Source organism: Schistocerca nitens, chromosome 3, assembly GCF_023898315.1.
Source record: "Schistocerca nitens isolate TAMUIC-IGC-003100 chromosome 3, iqSchNite1.1, whole genome shotgun sequence".
Taxonomy (NCBI): Eukaryota; Metazoa; Arthropoda; class Insecta; order Orthoptera; family Acrididae; genus Schistocerca; species Schistocerca nitens.
Genome location: NC_064616.1, coordinates 529,368,205 through 529,386,958, shown reverse-complemented (window position 1 = coordinate 529,386,958; position 18,754 = coordinate 529,368,205).

Sequence of the window (18,754 nt, the reverse complement as noted above, 5' to 3'; positions counted from 1 at the left end):
ATCATTATGATGCCATGTTTTACTCGGTCTTGTGTGGCTTGAGACCAATATGCTGAGAGGAAGGCATGGTAAAACTCTCCTTCACTGTGGCAATCGTGAATGACCGATCGCATTCTTACAGCTGGTTCATTCTCTAAGTAGCCACACATAAATTCTAATCTGTGTTCTAATGACCAGTTGGGAGGAAAACAATGAGAGAATGATGAAGCCACGCTTGTGGACGAATGTCGTTGCCAGAATTCTTAAATGTTTTGAATTTATGTGTAGTGATGAACAGCTTATAGTCAAAATCATCATGTCGGCGAGTTGCATGTCGGTCATTGTCACGTCGTTTCGGCGGTTCCATCTCAAAATTCGGTGTACCTTGCCAATTTCTTCCATAATTTCCGAAGTGCCCTGTGTTATTATTTTGTGGCTGTTCCATATTTCTATGTCCCTCTTCCCGCATTGGAGCGCGAATGTCCTCTGAAATACGTAATTCTTGTATTACCTGTGTCAGCTGATCTTGTACTTCCCGGATTTCTCTTTGGTGTTGCGTATTAATTTGATTCTGATTTTGTTTGAATTTCCTGATGTGTCATTAAAGACTACCGGTTTTGTGTCATTCAGATTATCATCTACCTTCGTAGATAAATTATTTAGCTGATCCGAAAGTTCAACTACTTTCTCTGATAATGAACTAATTTCCTCCATGTGTCTTTCTGAACCAATTTTCAGAGTATCTACTGTGTCCTTTAAGTTTTCTTGTGTTTTTGCAAGTTGCGTAACCGAATGGTAGATGCAACTGAGTCAATTTTAGCTTGCAAGGTCTCATGATTTTCATGAACAATAGTTTGCAGCTCTTTTATGGCTGCTTCGTGTTTCTGTAATGCATTTTCATGCCGCGAAAAAATAGGTAGAAAATGCTCACAAATCTGTGCTTTTACGTCATTACAGACTTTTTGACATTTCGATTCAATGTTATGTAACTCACTAGTTAAATCTTCACGTGTTTGTTCAAGTGTGGTGTCTAACTTTTGAAGCTGTTGCTGTGTTTGTTTCTGTTTTTGTTCCATTGTGTCTAACTTTTGAAGCTTTTGCTGTGTTTGTAATTTTGTTCCATTGTGTCTAACTTTTGAAGATTTTGTTCCATTATGTCTAACTTTGGAAGCTTTTGTCCCATTTGTTGCATTAATTGTAATAACAATGCACTGGTGTCTGAAACATGTTCCTCAGTGCTATTCGGCAATGCATTTGAACCGGCAATATTCGCAGTTTGAAAAGCAGAAAATGTGTCTTGACTTATTTGAGAAACGGTGAGGACGCGAAACCTGAATTTACAGTATTTGCAAGATTGTGTCCTGTCATTTCGGATTCCTGAGGCAAGCTATTGCCAACCGATCGATCGATAATGCTTCCCTGTTCACTAATTGTTTCACTGTCTACACCACTGTTTGCAGCCCGCTCCATTTACCTATGCACAATTACCAAATTACTACTTTGAACATTAGTTAATTCATTACTCGGTGGCGCTAACACACTGCTTTCGTCTTCACTGTCATTTTTCAGTTTACTTTAGAGCCTAGTATTACGTTTTTCACACGCCATTATTGTCACAATATTTCACACGTTAAAACAGAAAAGCATAATTTGAAGAGCAAAAATAAGAGAACACATTAACGTAACACTGAAAATAGTATCTCGTTAATTGCAAGCGCAGCTGCGAAATACTTGCTGCAAATCTACATGCATGCCACAACTGTTTTACTGTACAACAATGAAAAACTACAACTACAAAGGAAATTCTCTCTATAATTACGCACTAGCAATAAACAAAAGCTACACTAATTACACAAACTACAAGAAAAAAATCAGAAGATTCCAGTGAGGTATCCTCGGCTAAGGGTCGACATATGAAACGTCCCCTTAGAACAATTATAGATGACTGTGCTTAAACTGACACACAATGTTTTTAGGGCAACGCAATCTGACCTTCAATAATCGCTACAAAAGAATGGCCCTGACTAACATTAATCTATACCTTTCCGAAATCACTTACCTCACCAAAAATCTTCGTTACTCGAACTACTGCAATACAGCGAGCGCCACTACTGCCAGCTAAATAAAAGATTCAAACTACTGAAGGCACTAACTACTAATAGGCATAGTTAGCAAATGAAAGATTTTGATAGAGAACAAACAATGTATTTACCTCAATAGTATTCAAAAGTCATAATGTATATAGCAGTTCATGACATCCAGTCTTACAAATTTCAAAACTCCGCCATCTCTCTCCCCACATCCCCCACTGCTGGCGGCTCACCTCCAACTGCGCAACGCTACGCGCTGTTAACATCCAGCTGCCCAACGCTACAATGGCGAGTATTACAACAATGCAAAGCAGCCACAGACTGCACACAGCACAGCCAGTGATATCCATACAGAATGCTACGTGGCGTTACCAATAAGAAAACATAAACAGCGTACTTACAAGTGCTTATTATTTTCACCGACCACAGGGTAAGAGAATACCATAAAGAAATGAGGAGTATAACAAGTTCAATATAAATAAGAATTAAAAGCAGACGCAAAAAATTAACTCTTATTACTGGTACTTAGGAACAAAGGAACGGAAATAAATGCCGATAAATCGGCAATCGATTTAGTTCATCTGCAGAACACTGGAACATTACTGATAGTTACAAAACTTAGATGATAACTCTAAGTATAACAGTCTATTGAACAATAAAAGACAAACACAAAAGGCACCGCAAAGAGAGGCTTCCAATTCTATATTTGACGACAATACGAAATATTCAACAAGGCATGCTTGTAGAAAGTAGCAAGTTAAACTTAAAGCTAACATTCGTAAGAAACCCCAAAATGGACTAGTCAACAAAATAGATAAGGTAAGATACACACGTCCTAGCTTCTACAAGGGAAGCACAGGACAACATCAAAATTATAATGATTTTACAGTTCAAATGGTTCAAATGGCTCTGAGCACTATGGGACTCAACATCTTAGGTCATAAGTCCCCTAGAACTTAGAACTACTTAAACCTAACTAACCTAAGGACATCACACACACCCATGCCCGAGGCAGGATTCGAACCTGCGACCGTAGCAGTCCCGCGGTTCCGGACTGCAGCGCCAGAACCGCTAGATCACCGCGGCCGGCGATTTTACAGTATTTAGTATAATAATAGGATTCTTTGACATGCAGATTCTTACCATCTGTTTATACAATAAATGTGTGTGATACCTCTTAACATCTCAGATATTGTGCTTTCATACTTGTGTACTGGCCCTTTGAAAGAAAACTGGATTCTTTTTCGAAAGATCCCTTATGTCCATCACCCCATATTCACGGATCAGCCAGAACATTTGACCACTGTCCTGCTATCGATATAGATGGCAGCAGCCTCACCTTACGAGGAATGACTGCTGGTCAGACACACGCACAGTGTATGTAGTATCAGTGAGCGTGCTGTCCGTCTAGCGGGGAAAGAGCGCGATCTATCTGAGTTTGACCGAGGGTAGATTGTGATGACCCGGAGGCTCAGCACGATCATTTAGGAAATCGCACGGCTTGTAGGGTGTTCGAGGAGTAATGCGTTCAATGTCTTCAAGACGTGATGAGACCAAGGTGAAACGGCGCCCAGTCATGGAGTTAAGTGGCCACCCCTCATTACAGATTCTGGACGTCATAGTCAGGGCAGACTGCTAAAAATGTTCAGGCGACGAACTGTGGCGGAACTTACATTAGATTTAAATGCAGGGCAGAGTACAAGTGTGTCTCCACGTGGCCATCGGCACTGGACTTTGGCGCAGTAGCACAGAGTTGCATGGTCTGATGAATCCTGATACCTTCTTCATCATGCCGATGGCAGGGCACAAGTCCGTCGTCTTCCAGGGGAACAGCTCCTTGACACCTGAACAGTGGGAGAGAGGCAAGCTGGCGGCGGCTCCATTGTGTTCTGGGGAAAACTCACGTGAGCATCCATGGGTCCCGTGCAAGTCACCATGACGGCCAAGCAGTATCGTACACTGGTTGCAGACCATGTGCACCCCTTCATGACGATCATGTATACCGAAGGCACTGGCATTTTTCAGTAAGCTAATGCGCCATGTCATAAGGTCTTGATTGTGAGGTATGGTTCGAGGAACACATTGGCGAGTTCAAATTGACGTAGTAGCCCCAACTCGCCAAATCTGAACCGATTGAACTCAGCTGGGATGTGTTTCAACGAGGCGTTAGAGCTCATCGTCCCCCTCCACGGAATATAAGGGAATTAAGTGACTTACGTGTGCAGATGTGGTTCCAACTCCCTCCAGCGACCTACCAAACCGTATTGCTTTCATACCACGGCGCGTCGCCTCTGTTATCCATGCGAAGTGTGGCTATTAGGTAGGAGGTCTTAATGTTCTGCCTGATCAGAAAAAATGGCTCTGAGCACTATGGGACTCAACTGCTGTGGTCATAAGTCCCCTAGAACTTAGAACTACTTAAACCTAACTAACCTAAGGACATCACACACATCCATGCCCGAGGCAGGATTCGAACCTGCGACCATAGTGGTCGTGCGGTTCCAGACTGTAGCGCCTTTAACCGCTCGGCCACTCCGGCCGGCTGCCTGATCAGTGTAAGATAGTGAAGTAAAGAAGTAAACTGCCCCATATAAAATTTTAGTTCGAGGAAAACGGCAACGTAAAACAAATGCAGTAGACAAAGACCTTTAAAAAGGAAACGCAATACTGTCCTACAAAGTTCATTACTGTTTATACTCACTGAAGCTAAATGCCATATGAAAAGGCTTAATTATGGCAGACGAGCAGACGAGACGAAGAAGGATAGGAAAAGTGTGGTAGCAGCTCTATGCGTGGCTTACTTTTAGGAAGGCGACAGCTGTGCCTAAATCGAAACTCGTGGAGGGGTAAAATGAAACATAGTTAACGGTTTCACTGTGACCTGCAGCGGTGACATCACAAAATAGACCGTTACTATCACTCATCCACCTTCACTCAAACAATTAGCAACATAAACTTACTTCAGTAATACTCTGTGTATCCTACTCAACCTTCTCTACAAAACAGCATCTGCACAACGGTAACGACATCGCTTAAAACAACTGACACAGGAAGTCTTGTTGCACATAATTACCTTCAACCATATCAACCATAGGCCCTATTGACAGCACAGAAATCAATAAAAACATAACCTCATGCATCAACCAAACTTCTCGCTGGGAGATGACAGCCCTAAGTCATCGCCGGCCGTAGTGGCCGAGCGGTTCTAGGCGCTTCAGTCTGGAACCGCGCGACCCCTACGGTCGCTGGTTCGAATCCTGCCTCGGGCATGGACGTGCGTGATGTCCTCGGGTTAGTTAGGTTTCAGTAGTTCTAAGTTCTAGGGGACTTATGACCTCAGCAGTTAAGTCCCATAGTGCTCAGAGCCATTTGAACCATTTTTGAACCCTAAGACATCATGTCCTCACTTAGCTACTTGCAGGGATAGAACAGATCAGTTCTCGTTCATCCTTTCTTACAACACATATTACATCACTCAATACACCGCAACTTCATGCACTGAATTAACCAACTAAGCAACTACCACTTACGAAAAACAGAAGCCATGGACAGAAAAAATCCCAAGGTGGGGTGGGAGAGTGCAGTGCGACACAGAATTAAGAGAAGAGTGTGGCGATGGCAGTACAATCTTTTTGTTGGGCAACACAGTATGCCACACGGCGTCCCAGCGGTTTCGGCAACACGAGTGCTAATATCGTAATTGCGAATGCGTATGCGATTGGAGCCTCAACTCGCTTAGTTTCAGTAGTAATGTAACAAAAACACCAGCATTCTCAGACTCTAATGGTTTGCTGGTTTTCTTACAAGGCCTATTCGCGGCTTTTGTGTCTATTCCATGATGTCAAAGAAAAAAAAAAAAGCTCCCATCTAGATTCGAAGGAATGATTTCGGAAGCATTTCAGAAGTAGGACGGAGCCATAGGTCGTTACAGAGCGCTTAAGACGTTCACGTTTGTGGCGCAGGCAGCAGGAACCTGCTTTCGTTAGGGGGCATAGAATTGGAGCTTATAGAAAAGATGGAGCTTATAGAAAAGCTTATAGAAAAGAGTTTATACAAAAGACAGGTTTGATCAAGGTACGAAAGCGAAACGGATGAAAACGCCCTGAATGGCGAAGGACTCAATGGTTCCAGACACATTATGTTACCTGCAAATCCCTGGAGATTAACTGAAAAATCTATCCTCGGACCATCATAGTACGTAACCTTCAACGATGTACCTATAGAAACTTCTGTTCATCACTTAACAATTAAACACAAAATACTTCAGCGATCTACATCTACATGATTACTCGGCAATTCACATTTAAGTGCTTGGCAGAGGGTTCATCGAACCACAATCATACTATCTCTCTACCATTCCACTCCCGAACAGCGCACGGGAAAAACGAACACCTAAACCTTTCTGTTCGAGCTCTGATTTCTCTTATTTTATTTTGATGATCATTCCTACCTATGTAGGTTGGGCTCAACAAAATATTTTCGCATTCGGAAGAGAAAGTTGGTGACTGAAATTTCGTAAATAGATCTCGCCGCTACGAAAAACGTCTTTGCTTTAATGACGCGTATCATATCTGCCACACTCTCTCCCCTATTACGTGATATTACAAAACGAGCTTCCCTTTTTTGCACCCTTTCGATTTCCTCAGTCAATCCCACCTAGTAAGGATCCCACACCGCCCAGCAATATTCTAACAGAAGACGAACGAGTGTAGTGTAAGCTGTCTCTTTAGTGGACTTGTTGCATCTTCTAAGTGTCCGGCCAATGAAACGCAACCTTTGGCTCTCCTTCCTCACAGTATTATCTACGTGGTCTTTCCAACTGAAGTTGTTCGTGATTTTGACACCCAGGTACTTAGTTGAATTGACAGCCTTGAGAATTGTACTATTTATCGAGTAATCGAATTCCAACGGATTTCTTTTGGAACTCATGTGGATCACCTCACACTTTTCGTTATTTAGCGTCAACTGCCACCTGCCACAACATACAGCAATCGTTTATAAATCGCTTTGCAACTGATGCTGGTCTACGGATGACCTCACTAGACGGTAAATTACAGCATCATCTGCGAACAACCTAAGAGAACTGCTCAGATTGTCACCCAGGTCATTTATGTAGCTAAGGAACAGCAGAGGTCCCAGGAAGCTTCCCTGGGGAACACCTGATATCACTTTAGTTTTACTCGATGATTTGCCGTCCATTACTACGAACTGCGACCTTCCTGACAGGAAATCACGAATCCAGTCGCACAACTGAGACGATACCCCATAGGCCCGCAGCTTGATTAGAAGTCGCTTGTGAGGAACGGTCAAAAGCTTTCCGGAAATCTAGAAACACGGAATTAACTTGAGATCCACTGTCGATAGCGGCCATTACTTCGTGTTGCAGAAGAACGATGTTTTCTGAAATCATGCTGTTTACGTATCAATAGATCGTTCCCTTCGAGGTGATTCATACTGTTTGAATACAGTATATGCTGCAAACCCCTACTGCAAACCGACGTCAGTGATATAGGTCTGTAGTTCGATGGATTACTCCTACTACCCTTGTTAAACACTGGTGCAACCTGCGCAAATTTCCAATCTGTAGGTACAGATCTATCGGTGAGCGAGCGGTTGTATATGATTGCTAAGTAGGGAGATATTGTATCAGCGTAATCTGAAAGGAATCTAATCGGTATACAATCTGGACCTGAAGACTTGCCCGTAGTACAGTTAAAAACAAGGACAAGAGTTCCACTGCAGTACAAAACTCCAAGGGAAGTATATATTTAAATTGCACAGGCATTATCTATCCAACCAACTATTCAGGAGCAATTAGGCATTCAACATACCTCACAGTAACTATACTCGCAAAACTTTAAAGTTATAATCGAGCTGCTAAGTGAAGACACTTCCAAAAAGTGAAAATAACCGAGTAAGAAAGGTAATTTAGCTCTGTGAACGTGAACGTACTCATTTCCAGTCACTCTTCGGTTCCATTGGACCAGATGATCCAGTCCATTCCACGTAAACACAGCCCACATCATTATGGAGCCACCACCAGCTTGCTCAGTGCTTTGTTGACAGTTTTGGTTCATGGCTTCGTGGGGTCTGCACCACACTCGAACCCTAATATCACATATTATCAACTGAAATCGGGACTCATCCGATCACGCCACAGTTTCCAGTAGTCTAGGCTCGAACGAGCCCAATAAATGCGCTACACGTGAGGTCGTGCTGTTAGCAAATGCACTAGCGTCGATCGTCTGCTGCCATAAGCCATTAACGCCAAATTTCACCGCACTATCCTAACGAATACCTCCGCCGTACGTCCCACATCGTTTTCTGCGGTTGTTTCACACAGTGATGATTGTCTGTTCACACTGTCAACTCTCTGCAAACGTCGCCGCTCTCGGCTAATACACTCCTGGAAATTAAAATAAGAACACCGTGAATTCATTGTCCCAGGAAGGGGAAACTTTATTGACACATTCCTGGGGTCAGATACATCACATGATCACACTGACAGAACCACAGGCACATAGACACAGGCAACAGAGCATGCACAATGTCGGCACTAGTACAGTGTATATCCACCTTTCGCAGCAATGCAGGCTGCTATTCTCCCATGGAGACGATCGTAGAGATGCTGGATGTAGTCCTGTGGAACGGCTTGCCATGCCATTTCCATCTGGCGCCTCAGTTGGACCAGCGTTCGTGCTGGACGTACAGACCGCGTGAGACGACGCTTCATCCAGTCCCAAACATGTTCAATGGGGGACAGATCCGGAGATCTTGCTGGCCAGGGTAGTTGACTTACACCTTCTAGAGCACGTTGGGTGGCACGGGATACATGCGGACGTGCATTGTCCTGTTGGAACAGCAAGTTCCCTTGCCGGTCTAGGAATGGTAGAACGATGGGTTCGATGACGGTTTGGATGTACCGTGCACTATTCAGTGTCCCCTCGACGATCACCAGTGGTGTACGGCCAGTGTAGGAGATCGCTCCCCACACCATGATGCCGGGTGTTGGCCCTGTGTGCCTCGGTCGTATGCAGTCCTGATTGTGGCGCTCACCTGCACGGCGCCAAACACGCATACGACCATCATTGGCACCAAGGCAGAAGCGACTCTCATCGCTGAAGACGACACGTCTCCATTCGTCCCTCCATTCACGCCTGTCGCGACACCACTGGAGGCGGGCTGCACGATGTTGGGGCGTGAGCGGAAGACGGCCTAACGGTGTGCGGGACCGTAGCCCAGCTTCATGGAGACGGTTGCGAATGGTCCTCGCCGATACCCCAGGAGCAACAGTGTCCCTAATTTGCTGGGAAGTGGCGGTGCGGTCTCCTACGGCACTGCGTAGGATCCTACGGCGTCGCTGCGGTCCGGTCCCAAGTCGACGGGCACGTGCACCTTCCGCCGACCACTGGCGACAACATCGATGTACTGTGGAGACCTCACGCCCCACGTGTTGAGCAATTCGGCGGTACGTCCACCCGGCCTCCCGCATGCCCACTATACGCCCTCGCTCAAAGTCCGTCAACTGCACATACGGTTCACGTCCACGCTGTCGCGGCATGCTACCAGTGTTAAAGACTGCGATGGAGCTCCGTATGCCACGGCAAACTGGCTGACACTGACGGCGGCGTTGCACAAATGCTGCGCAGCTAGCGCCATTCGACGGCCAACACCGCGATTCCTGGTGTGTCCGCTGTGCCGTGCGTGTGATCATTGCTTGTACAGCCCTCTCGCAGTGTCCGGAGCAAGTATGGTGGGTCTGACACACCGGTGTCAATGTGTTCTTTTTTCCATTTCCAGGAGCGTATGTTATCCATGGCGAGAGGTAATGCCTGAAATTTGGTATACTCGGCACACACTTGAGACTTCGATTTTCGGTATATTGAATTCCATAAGGGTTTCAGAAACAGACTGTCATACCACTTTCAAGTCTGTTAGTTCCTCTTGTACTGCCATAACCATGTCGGAACCCTTTTCACATGAATCACCTGAGTACAAATGACAGCTCCACCAATTCACTGCCCTTTTATACGTACCTTATGTACGTGATATGACAGCCTTCTGTATATGTGCATATCGCTATCCCATAACTTCCGTCACCTTATTCTACTGCCTACGAAGAGTACGAGAGTTGTCTCCCGAACAAATTCCTGGGCGAAGCAAAACAGACGTGTCTTCCTGAAGAGCTCCTAAATCGACCAAATTTCTGACACAGAAGTGGTCGATGCGAGATTTTTGTGTGTGTGAATGGCTAAGCTGACGCATATAAATCGTCCGCTGGGAGTGTTGTCGGAGATCAAGAAACGCTTACGGGAACATTTTGAAACGTACCCTTAGAAAAATTATACATCACTGTGCTTAAACTGACACACAATATTTTTTAGCGCAAGCAATCTGACTTTCAATAATCCCTACAAAAGAATGGCCCTGACTAACATTAACCTAAACCTTTCACAAATCACTTACCTCACAAAATTCTTCGTTACTCGAACTACTGCTATACAACGAGCGCCACTACTGCCAGCTAAATAAAAGATTCTAACTACTGAAGGCACTAACTACTGATAGGCATAGATAGCACATGAAACATTTTGATAGAGAACAAACAATGTATTTACCTTAATAGTGTTCAAAAGTCATAATACATATAGCAGTTCATGACATCCATTCTTGCTAATGTACTGTTTCTGATGGACACACGTCCAGATCATCCGCTCTCAAACTTCCGCTATTTCTCTCCCCACATCCACCACTGCTGGCGGCTCACCTCCAACTGCGCAACACTACGCGCTGTTAACATCCAGCTGCCCAACACTACAAAAGCCAACAACAATGTAAACCAGCCACAGACTGCACACAGCACAGCCAGTGATTTTCATACAGAGCGCTACGTGGCGTTACCAATATAAAAACCTAAACAGCCTACTTACATAGCCCCCATGCTCCCCACAAAAAATTTTTCAAATCGTTGTGGGCAGTGGCCAATACAGATTTGAAAAATTTTTTCATAATTACAATAACAAAGAAATCAAATGCACACACTGATTGAATCAATGTTGGTGAAAAGCTAAAATTTTATCACAGTCCATAAAGACAGTCCTCATCATTCATCACAGTAAAATTGCAATGTTTTTTTTTCTCAAAGTCTGAACAGTAAATAAAAATACACACGGAAGTAGTAGGTTTCCATGCAGTCTTGAAGAAGTAGTGTTGTCCTTCCAACGGAAATACAGTGCTGACTCTTGACATGCAGAGAGGTAATGGGCCACAACAGAGCAAATCCACAGCAGCGTCAGTCGAAGTTTTGAAGAATATTGGTAGGTAGGTCATCACAGAGCAGGTCAACTATAGTCCTGGTAGAGATTATCTTATTGGTGTGCCACCAGAGGTGCAGACCCACTGCAGTCCTTGTAGAAACAATGGTATTGGTGAGTCACCAAAGGTGTAGACTCACTGTAGTCCTTGTAGAGATGGCTAGCAGCCATCCGTTGCGACTGTGCAGGTGCCCAATCACCATAGAAGAGTCTTGTGGACAATATAGCAAGTCCATGAACCACCACTTGTGCACTCACAAAATTTTTTGGAATTATCTTTAGAACCAGCAATGCTGTTAACCTGTCCCTTGCTGAATTATCAACACACGTGCAAACACTAACAGTCCCTACTTCTCACATATTGTCCATATACTATGACCAACAGAAACGTGTGCAGTGAAATGTAACTTACAAGTTACTTAATTTGATGAACTGGTATCAATTACAATTTTATAACATAAGAATACAATAACAAAGGCACAAAATACATCATTAAAGAACATAACAATACCGATAACATTTGTAGTAATGGGGGCTTTACAAAATAATAGAAATAAACATATACATCAGTGTTACAGGAATTATGACATAAGTAAATACATAAAAGACCAGAATAACTTTTGAAACATCAACTTCACACATGAGCATTAAAACAAAACAGAATAAATAATGTCTAAACATCTTTACAAAGTAAATAACATATTATCAGAAAAATTCTGCAACCTACCTCTCATCAGATAAACACATAAAGACAGGAAGAACACAAATACCCAAGGGTACACAAACACATAGTGGGATAACACAAGGAAAAGACAGGGTTTGTTTTACTGCAGTATTTTGCAAACAAAACTGTCTTTACTTCTCGGAGGTCTCCCTTCGTTCTTCCTTATTTCCAAAACGTCCTATCTATACCTATAATCGCCAAAATTGTATGAGATTTTCAGAATTACGTATTCTGCTAAAACTGACAAACAGACCAAAGATTGTGCAGAAACCAACATAGGTTTCTTTCCTTTAAAAATAAAAAAATGGTTAAAATAGCTCTGAGCACTATGGGACTTAACTTCTGAGGTCATCAGTCCCCTAGAACTTAGAACTACTTAAACGTAACTAACCTAAGGACATCATACGCATCCTTGCCCGAGGCTGACTGTAGCGCCTAGAACCGCTCGGCCACCATGGCCGGCTTTTTAAATTAGTTCAGAGAAAATTTTAGTCTCGTAACAAATAAATACCCCACTCATACGGTTATAGTTGGTGGGGACTTCAATCTACCCTCGATATGTTGGCAAAAATACTTGTTCAAAACCGGTGGTAGGCAGAAAACATCTTCCGAGATTGTCCTAAATGCTTTCTCCGAAAATTATTTCGAGCAGTTAGTCCACGAACCCACGCGAATTGTAAATGGTTGCGAAAACACACTTGACCTCTTAGCCACAAACAATCCAGAGCTGATAGAGAGCATCATGACTGATACAGGGATTAGTGATCACAAGGTCGTTGTAGCTAGGCTCAATACCGTTTCTTCCAAATTCACCAGAAACAAACGAAAAATAACTTTATTTAAAAAAGCGGATAAAGTGCCACTAGAAGCCTTCCTAAGAGGCAATCTCCATTCCTTCCAAACTGACTATGCAAATGTAGACGAGATGTGGCTCAAATTCAAAGATATAGTAGCAGTAGCAATTGAGAGATTCATACCTCATAAACTGCTAAGAGATGGAACTGATCCCCCGTGGTACACAAAACAGGTCCGAACGCTGTTGCAGAGGCAGCGGAAAAAGCATGCGAAGTTCAGAAGAACGCGAAATCCCGAAGATTGGCTAAAATTTACAGACGCGCGAAATTTGGCACGGACTTCGATGCGAGATGCCTTTAATAGGTTCCAGAACGAAACATTGTCTCGAAATTTGGTAGAAAATCCGAAGAATATCTGGTCGTAAGTAAAGTACACAAGCGGCAAGACGCAGTCAATACCTTCGCTGCGCAGTGCCGATGGTACTGTTACCGACGACTGTTTCGCTAAAGCGGAGTTATTGAACGCAGTTTTCCGAAATTCCTTCACCAGGGAAGACGAATGGAATATTCCAGAATTTGAAACACGAACAGCTGCTAGCATCAGTTTCTTAGAAGTAGATACCTTAGGGTTTGCGAAGCAACTCAAATCGCTATATACTGACAAGTCTTCAGGTCCAGATTGTATACCGATTAGGTTCTTTCAGATTACGCTGATACAATAGCTCCCTACTTAGCAATCATATACAACCGCTCGCTCACCGATAGATCTGTACCTACAGATTGGAAAATTGCGCAGGTTGCACCAGTGTTTAAGAAGGGTAGTAGGAGTAATCCATCGAACTACAGACCTATATCATTTACGTCGGTTTGCAGTAGGGTTTTGCAGCATATACTGTATTCCAACATCATGAATCACCCCGAAGGGAACGATCTATTGATACGTAATCAGCATTGTTTCAGAAAACATCGTTCTTGTGCAATGCAGCTACCTCTTTATTCGCACGAAGTAATGGCCGCTATTGACAGTGGATCTCAAGTTGATTCCGTATTTCTAGATTTCCGGAAAGCTTTTGACACCGTTCCTCACAAGCGACTTCTAATCAAGCTGCGGGCCTATGGGATATCGTCTCAGTTGTGCGACTGGATTCGTGATTTCCTGTCAGGAAGGTCGCAGTTCGTAGTAATGGACGGCAAATCATCGAGTAAAACTGAAGTGATATCAGGTGTTCCCCAGGGAAGCGTCCTGGGACCTCTGCTGTTCCTTATCTATATAAATGACCTGGGTGACAATCTGAGCAGTTCTCTTAGGTTGTTCGCAGATGATGCTGTAATTTACCGTCTAGTAAGGTCATCCGAAGACCAGTATCAGTTGCAAAGCGATTTAGACAAGAATGCTGTATGGTGTGGCAGGTGGCAGTTGACGCTAAATAACGAAAAGTGTGAGGTGATCCACATGAGTTCCAGAAGAAATCCGTTGGACTTTGATTACTCGATAAATAGTACAATTCTCAAGGCTGTCAATTCAGCTAACAAGGGGAGGCCGCCAATTGTGAAATTCAGATTCGATTCATACTGCGCATAATAAAAGCTCATGGCCAGAGGTGTAATGTGGCAAAGCACCAAGATGCACTTCTCAGCCGTTGTCGAGAAAATCGAGTTAAAACGAACCGTTGCGGTGAAATATTCTCTACGATTAACAATTTTCTACAGCGTCGTGGCGCAGCGGTAAGCGCTCGGGTTCGTAATCCGGAGGTCGCCGGATCGAATCCCGCTCCACGCAATTTTTTTCATTATTAGTTTTTTGTAATTCAAATATATATATATATATATATATATATATATATATAAACTATTAATGAATTGCTTATGCATGTTGATGAAGGCGGATCGCTCTCCAATTGTACCGCCTCCATTTTTCCGTTTGTTTAACAGGGTGTACCAAAACTCTCACGTCCGCACTGATTTTCGACGATGTTATAAGTTGCGCTAGAGACTGCATCTACCTTCTTTCGAAGTTAGCAGGCAACTACGCTGTTATGCGGCGGCTCGTTTCGGCCCATTCGACATCTGTCCATCAAGTGTAACGAGCGAGTAACGGAGTCTATATTTCATACCTGCCACAGCAAATTTGTGTTCGTGGGGGGTCTATTCTAATTCGAACGTTTTACTTACGCTATACGTATTCGTTTCGGAATATCGTTTCTACGTCTTCCGTTACGTATACGTAGTAAACATTATGAAGACAATTAATAACATTTGTGAAATACAACTTTATTTGCGGAAAACATAATGATGTTCGAAGTCGCCAGTTTTTCCACGACAAACGACTTTCAGCAACTTATTATATGCATAATTGTTGCAACTGATTGCCGGGAATTTATATATATATATATATATATATATATATATATATATATATATATATATATATATATATATATATTTGAATTACAAAAAACAAATACTAAAAAAAAAAAAAAGGTTGCGTGGCGCGAGATTCGATCCGGGGACCTTCGGATTACAAACCCGAGCGCTTACCGCTGCGCCACGACGCTGTAGGAAATTATTTATCGTAGAGAATATTTCACCGCAACGGTTTCTTTTAACTGTCGGTTTTCTCGACAACGGCTGAGAAGTGCATCTTGGTGCTTTGCCACATTATACCTCTTGTCATGAGCTTTTATTCTGCGCAGTACGAATCGAATCTGAATTTCACAATTGGCGGCCTCCCCTTGTAAGTACCTGGGTGTTAAAATTACGAACAACTTCAGTTGGAAAGACCACATAGATAATATTGTGGGGAAGGCGAGCCAAAGGTTGCGTTTCATTGGCAGGACACTTAGAATATGCAACAAGTCCACTAAAGAGACAGCTTACACTACACTCGTTCGTCCTCTGTTAGAATATTGCTGCGTGGTGTGGGATCCTTACCAGGTGGGATTGACGGAGGACATCGAAATGGTGCAAAAAAGGGAAGCTCATTTTGTATTATCACGTAATAGGGGAGAGAGTGTGGCAGATATGATACACGAGTTGGGATGGAAGTCATTACAGCAAAGACGTTTTTCGTCGTGGCGAAATCTATTTACGAAATATCAGTCACCAATTTTCTCTTCCGAATGCAAAAATATTTTGTTGAGCCAAACCTGCATAGGTAGGAATGATCATCAAAATAAAATAAGAGAAATCAGAGCTCAAACAGAAAGGTTTAGGTGTTCGTTTTTCCCGCGCGCTGTTCGGGAATGGAATGGTAAAGAGATTCGATGTACCCTCTGCCAAGCACTTAAATGTGAATTGCAGAGTAGTCATGTAGATGTAGATGTAAGGGTTCTGGTGTTCTGATTTTTTACTTTTACGGCTTCCTTAATTACCTAGTGAAATTACATCTGGTGACCGTTTCCTAGAGCTTCCTAAGCTAAACTGAATTTTCTTCGGGCACATAGGCGGTAAAGCATCGCATGTGCCTTCCTCCGCTGTTCTACAGTGGACACTGATTGTCAAACGTAAGGCTCGCTATATTCTCAAGGTACCTTGTAGACGCCAAGTGTCCTATGACCTGCCACATATTCAACTGTTCAGTCGTCGGATATTTGTCGGAAGTCTGAAGATCGATGTGATTTTGTAAATTTTCAGTAGGCGGCTTACCTTACACGAAACGGGGCAACAGAATGAAAAATAGTTTCTTTTCCTGCTCCTCATCGGTGGTCTTATGTTTGTTGCCTGCGATCGGTTCGTTCATGTGGTGATCGCTGTAGACGTTATTCGTGAAGACCTTTCGTAGGTGGCTCAACTGATGTCGCAGTTTGTGACTGTTTATCGACGTGTGATACCGTTCTTCCGCGATGTACCAATGTTTGTAACACAGTGCTCTTCTGAGCCGGGTGATGACGTGCAAATAAAGATCAATGTGTATAGATTTTCTGTAGATGATATGATCTAGGCACATATTTCGTTTTCAGCGGACAAGACATTGAGAAGGGCAGTAAGATTCCTTTTCATCTTCCACAGTGAACTGGATGTCACTGTTAATGCTGCTTAGGTATTCCAAGAACTTTTCAAGTTTTCCATGTCCTTAGGGACAACTGATGAACGTCTCGTAAAGGCATCGAAAGAAACGACTAGACTTTAATGAGGACGTGCGTAAGGAAAAATCTTCGACATGCTCCATAAAGATGTTTACAGCAGTTGAAAATAATGGGCTTCCAAATACAACGCCGTTCGCATCATCATAATACTGGCCGTTATAAAGAAAATAAGTTGATGTGGAAGTGTGCCTAAATAGCTCGAGCAAGTCACTTCCAGTGAACAGGGCTGCTAGGTCCAACGAATCTTTGAGATGAACGTACTTTTGTGTTAGGAGAAGAGCCAACACCGTGTCACGAGTGGAGGCCGAAATGCACGCGTTTTAGCTCAAGCAGGCTAGCGTGAGGGGGGAAGAACTATGCTGACGTGAGGTCTGGAACATGACAAGCAATGAGAATTCAGAAAGCGGACGTAATTAGTTTGATACTTAACTTTAATCCATTAATGATGAACGTGGCTCTTGACGGTACATTATTCACAATATTATCTGTTCAGAATACATTCTTGAAGATAGTAATTATAGTAACTGAATATGGCGCCTTGCTAGGTCGTAGCAAATGACGTAGCTGAAGGGTATGCTAAACTGTCGTCTCTGCAAATGAGAGCGTATGTAGACAGTGAACCATCGCTAGCAAATTCGGCTGTACAACTGGGGCGAGTGCTAGGGAGTCTCTCTAGACTAGACTTGCCGTGTGGCGGCGCTCGTTCTGTAATCACTGATAGTGGCGACACGCGGGTTCGACGTATACTAACGGACCGCGGCCGATTTAAAGGCTACCACCTAGAAAGTGTGGTGTCTGGCGGAGACACCACACATACTTTCGAAACCATATAACGTAACCATATAAAGTAACGTGTAGGGAAGTTCGTGCTGTTTTGAATGCGAACACTTAGTCAGATGAAGAAAGAGAGGCTGTTTGTACTGAACAATCAGATGAATATAAGGAAACTCAGGATAACAGAGAAATTGCAGCTGTCAGAGAACCGGTGTCCTTCGACACAGAATGGGTGGTCGCATGCACAGTTCCAGAAGAAAGCGAGAGGAAACCCGTAGCTGTGGATCGTGATGAGAATTGTCAGTTGAGTACAGAAACAACCACTATAACGACAACATGTAGATAAAATGACATAGAGATTACTGAGTTGGAAGCTCCACTCTCTTCAGTTATGGACAGTGCACAGAATTTAACCTCTAGTGAAGAAGATGTAAACAGCATCGAAAATAGGCGGTGTGTACTTAAAGTTGAATGGCGGAAGCGAGAAAGAGTGATGCAGGGCCGAACGATTCACTAGAGAATTTGACCTTGGGCACCAACAGTGTTCAGAAGCTACCTTGCCATAACGTGAAAGTTACTGTCACAGGGAATTTGTGCAGTTGTCTGATCCACAAGGTGGAAGCTGAACGGAACTCTGTAGTGACAGCAAACAATGAGGGAAACGCAGACGAGATTAATGCAAAACATAACATGTCATGTAGATTAATTTTTCGATTCACTTTAAAGATCGTAGCTGGGTTATCAGATACTAGTAAAGTACCGGTAGCGCGGTAATTAATTGTGCTGCACGATTACGTGCATATTAAACAAGCTGTTGACAGTGGTCGAGTTGTGGTTTTGGTTTGTATATGACGGCACATTAAGCTGACCAATAAGCTTATTTGCAGGGAAGCGGCTGCGAGCCGAGCGGCATTTTCACCGTGGCAGCGACAGAAACGGCATTTACGACCCTTGTCGGGCCAGCGGTGAAGGCGGCAGGTGGCAGGGCCCCGCG